The sequence below is a fragment of the Rhamphochromis longiceps genome, linkage group LG19, assembly GCF_057381845.1.
Source record: "Rhamphochromis longiceps isolate RC_006_pf linkage group LG19, R_longiceps_female_GT1.1, whole genome shotgun sequence".
NCBI classification, from domain to species: domain Eukaryota; kingdom Metazoa; phylum Chordata; class Actinopteri; order Cichliformes; family Cichlidae; genus Rhamphochromis; species Rhamphochromis longiceps.
The window spans coordinates 25828803-25834242 of record NC_140575.1 but is presented as its reverse complement, the minus strand read 5'-3'; positions in this window follow the sequence as shown (position 1 = coordinate 25834242).

Below are 5440 nucleotides of genomic sequence, written 5' to 3'. Positions count from 1 at the left end.
AGACACCCTACTTGTTTAAGGCTGGGTGTGTAACACTCTGAAGCTTGAGCAAGTTTTCAGTTAGCTTACATTTATTCATCAAGGCAAAACATTATGAAAAAGGACTTAATTCCCTAAAATGAAATGAGCAGAGTGTCTGAAGTAATTTCACACAAGCCGAATGAAACACTGTGTAGATGGGAGGTGTGGTTAAAGTAGTCAGCGCATAACCTGTAGGTGTGATATAAAGGGAAGTAGATCTCCCCTGTTTGTGTATTATTCACTTATGTTGATGCTGAAAGTCCATGTTGTCACAGAAAGTGACGTGGGAAAGGGTGACGAAACAAATCAACAAAAACCGATTGGAGAACCAACTTTGGTGATTTGCAGTGACCTTTACCTCTAAGCGTAGCAAAGTGAGATTCCAGCACTGTAGAGGTAAAGGGGTCCAGTTTTCTTTTACTTGAGATTGTCACCTGTAACAACTCTAACACAGCAGTATGAATTAATGAAAGGGGATCTGTCTCCGGTGCTTTTTCTTTCATCCGTAATCCCTTTATTGATTCAAAAGTCAGAGACAACTAAAGTTTTCTGTCCCATATTTGAGGTAATTTTAAAGTTGTTTCTATCATTTCTACTTTGATAACAAATGTTTAATACATTTTTTGTTGTCGTTCTTGCTAAAGGTATCACTAGGTATCATTGTTGCAGTATGTGGGGTTAATTAGGACCACACATTAGAAAGGAGTAATCTGCTAACGTTTGGTAAAGTTGTCAGTTATTATGTTTCTCCTTTAATGCTGAGAGGAGGCGAGTTCCTCTTCTGGGTGTTTTAAATTGAGAAACTACTACTGCTAACTCCTGAGTCAAGAACTTAAACTCTGTCTGGTGCTGTGTGATAGAGCTCTGTAGCAGTCAGTACTGATTATAAAGCTGCTCCTATAGTCTGGAAACATAAGCATCAAACTAGCTGAGATGTGAAACACAGATTTTGAACTTTCAGGACAAAAAAAGTAGTAAACACAGATTAGGAAGTTAAATCCAGGCAAGCTTTGGGTCCTAGTAGCCATATGCACAGACAATAATACAATCACGAGCTCAGCAAATTTTTTAGTGGCAATTCAGATTGTGGAGTGTGTGATTCTTCCTCAGAAGATGGTCAAGCTGCCCACTGCATAAAGAGTTTCATGCCACAGTTTTCATGCTGCTGAGTAACAAATCTGAGATTGTACTTATGATGAAGTAGCCTGCATATAAATAAAGCCATTTTATCTGACATATGCTACGTTAAACATTTTTTGTACCACTCTAGGGAAGATATCACACTGAGGATGGCAAGAGTATGTAATATAGCAAGGGGTTCTTTGGAAAGTGCAGACATACATTAGTGGAGCCAGGGGGGTGCGCTTTCATTTCCTGGTTTTAATGGAGAGAGCCTCTAGGTCCACACATGGGTCAAAATGAGAGTTCATTTCTTGTTTTGTTTTTTATGCAGCTTTGGAGCCCCGGGCCCAGAAAGTATGGACTAAAATGCTTATTTTTTACAAAGCAAATTCTTAGTTAAGTTGGCAATTATTGGTCGGTACTAATGATTAAAGATGAAAACAGTGATTCAAATACCTATTGTGTCACAGTACTCGTTCCTGTTACTGTAAATGTCTAGTCAAAACACAGTCTAGTGAAAGCTGTAGTGCTTAAAGATCTTTCAGTTGTTGTTTATAATCCATTCATGCATTTATTGCTATTCAACACCCCTTAAAAAAGGTTATGAACTAAACTCTGGCTTTGGAGAACTGTTACAAACAATTTGAAATACATACTTTTAAATTTCATAGTAAATTCTTGGATCAATTTTGGTGTTTTTTCCATCGATGCATTGTCATATGATGTGGCTTAACATATTTAAAAAAAAACCTTTCTCTACCACTTAATAATTAACTTTAGTTAAGCGTGGGCTGTCAGTATGCAATCAGGCTACTAATTGTGATTTTTCTCTCTGCTTTCACAAGTGAGCGAGGAAGGGTTTGGCTAAACCTCATGAAAACCTGGCAGTCGAGGAACGCTGTGTTTAGCTCTTCAGGTGGGCATTTCTATATCCTAATGTCGTTTACATTATGATTGTGTGGTTTAACTGATTGACTGTAAAGGTGGTTGCATCTGTTTTTTCAAATCAAACTATAACGTAGAGTTGCACATGTTTCTCTCTCCTCTCGTCTGCTCTCTGTGCAGCCATGTTTGCATGTGTTTGTTTCGCCATGTGCTTGGGAAGTGGATTGGAGCAGAGGAGGGACGGGCAAAGGAAAATTACTTGAATGATGACACCGCCTTATGTTACTGTAAGTAAATGGTTCTTAACAGTCTCAAATAGGCTACTGGAGAAATCTCATGACAGTTACATTATCCAGGGCAACTTTATAGCCCGGGTGGCAGTCAAGTTCACAGGGGCATAAACTCACTGGTCACAATTTAGGCAGCTCACACTTATAAAAGCACATAGTTCTGAGATTCTTCATACTATTTCACTGGTCAGTTGTAAAGAAGAAATCAGCAGCTATTCGTAGTTTCAATGCAATTCCTCAGATTATCTGAAAGACAGTGCAATTTGGTAGTGTACACTGTCAAAGAATCACAGAAGTGGAACAACTGTAAACATGGTAATTGACCATGCCGTCCCCTAGCTGCTTTACCAAGTGTGTCCTCTGGATGGCAGTGTCAGGCTGCGCTAATAACTGTCAGCCCCAGCTCTCTCATTAGTGAGGTCTAGCAGGCCCCCTCCGACATGTCTCATAAATGTCAACACCAATACAGCGGGGGACAGTGGGCTTGGATGTAACAAACACAGACGCATGAAAGTCCACTCTGTCTGTCAAATCAATCACCGCGGCGAGCCACAAGCTACATGTTCACACCTCACGAGGAAACTACCTGCAAGTTGGCATTTGGTTGGTTTCAAGTGACAAAGAATAAATCCTTCCAGATTGTTAGGGATTATTTTTGATCTTGAAGGTAACATGGAATGTGTAATAAGCAGTACAGCACCTTTGTCATTTGTCTTATGAAAAAACTATTCATATGTATGGTATACGTTTTTGGCATGTCTTTTAAAGTTATTCTCACCTTGCTGTGGTCAGGAAGTCTCCATTCTCCTTCACTATACTCGCCAGTCCACCATCCCATCTCTTTCCTTCTCCTCTTTCTATTCTCTCCCCCTTTCTTCCCCATTATCAAGCCTCTTCTCACACTCTTTTCCATTCTCTTACAATCGGGCCACTGGAGCAGGTGGATTGGAGATAACTTGCGCTGTGCTTTGTTTTCACCCTGACACTGTCATTAATCATTGCCCAAGCCACACTTCAACATATAATAATAAGGACTGGCTACTGTGTGGGGGCTGCTGCCCAATTGCCTTTCATTGTGCGGATGCCAAATTGGAGGTGAACGGCCATAGCCAGACACTACTCCCCTGTCCCCTGACTGTCTCATCATTTAGGTATTTATCCATCTCAGCCCAGTCTGTGGAGCTTCTCCCTACCCTCCCAAGAGGCCCAAGATTGTTAGAGGGAGGATCAGATTCGTTGCTCAGGCTTTTTGGCTTTGATTCTGTGCCTATAAGTTAGGGATTAGAAGCAAATTTCCCACAGGGCAGTGCTGGATTTGCTGGTGTTTAACTGTTTAACCTGTCTTAGTCTTGTGTGGCAAAGGGGTGTGGGCGTTGGTGGGAGGGAGGACAAGGAAGCAGGGTTTAAAAAAGAGACTGGCCAACAGGCCCAGAGAGACCCAGGTGGGTTAAGCATTGATAAGTGAGGCTGACTTATCCATCACATTGCCAGTGGAGGTGGTATAGTCCAGCAGTGTATGTGTGAGACGATGAATGAGAAAGAAGTTTTTCACTTAGAACCCAGAGCTCTTGGGTATAATACTCGACATGTGATAATATGATGTAATAGGACTGTAGTACACGTGGATGGGCTGGTTTGGTGTCAGAGGGGTGAGAAGTTAAAAATGAAAAGGTCCGTGTTTTCAAGAAGCTTACGGATGGAGGCAGGCTGGTTCTTGGTTTTGGTCTAGGGTCAGGGTTTTGACTGTTGCCTCCCTTTGTGGGCTGCACTCTGAACACACAGAGGTGTCCCGTCAAACACAGTCCCCCTTAGAAGTGGATTCTAAGGGGGACGTTGGAGCATTTAGCACAAAAAGGCGTGCTCCTCGGGCCTCGCCATCTTTCCTTCTACAAACAAGGACTAAATCCTCAGGTGTACACGCAGAGAGAGTGCTGTGGACTTTGATCTCAACCCTCCGTTGCTTTGCTCAGTACACAGGTGTATTAATAAGTGCTGTTAGGCGTGCAAATATCAACAAAGGCTGTAAAGATTGCGTGGATATTGTTGCTAGTTTAATTAGTGTCGATCCTAATGGGTTCATTTTTGGGGGAATGAATCCAGACCTGCCGAAAAATTACTGTATACATTTTTGTTACAAAACACAAGGAGGTGTAAATACATCATTTACACTATCACCTCAGCTGTTTTGACACGCTGTTCACTGTTCTATGCTCACAAATGGTTGCACTTTGCACTCTGATTCTCTGTCTATACATATCTTGTGAAGTTTTACATCATTCGGACATGTAGACATTAAAGAGCTTCATGTCTCTTTTGGAGCTGTAGAAATATACTGCAAAACCGTATTGATCTTTAATTAAAGAAGCTCTTAACCTTGGCTGGGCAGAGGACCCCCAGGCCAGCAAGTTAATTAATGTACTAATAGTCATAATATTTGTGCTGTGCACGGGAGGTACATAAAAGATTATCTATTGTATGAGCAGTTTATCAGTCCAATGATGCTAGAGCCCCGTGCTGTGCATATATCAATGTTATGGGCAAAAATCTGCAGTACAGACAGAAGAAGAGGGAGAGTCGGTCTTTTAATATCTCCCTCGGTTCATCAGCAGTTTAGCAAGGCCTCGTTTTACCTCCTGGGATTCTTCTCTGATCGTAACCAGGCGGCATCGATGGGCCTTTACAAGCACTAATGCTTCGCTACCTTGACAACACACAGCAGCTATAAGCCCTTTAAAAGATCCACTTTTCTCCAGATGAGTCAGGGATCCCACTCCACCATTTACCCCACACTCCCAAGGAGGGTGTCTCATCCCTGGATCAAAACCTCATACTACTGACCTTTCAGTTGCTCCCACCAACCACAAGAACCCCTCATAAACAGCTTCCACTGAGGAAGGAAGAGAGGGAGGGAGGAAGATGAGAGGAATGTGTGCGTGGGGGCCCAGACACTGTGATATCACCCTTTATAGCTTTATTGATTTCCTCTCAGGATGCAACTATTAACATTGAGCTGCTACGGTAGCTGCTGCTGTGTTGTTCTCTGCAGGTAAGAACATTGGCTCACACCCCCGGCCTTGTGGACTGTATACGGGGGAGGTGGGGGAAACACAGGGGAGGCACAT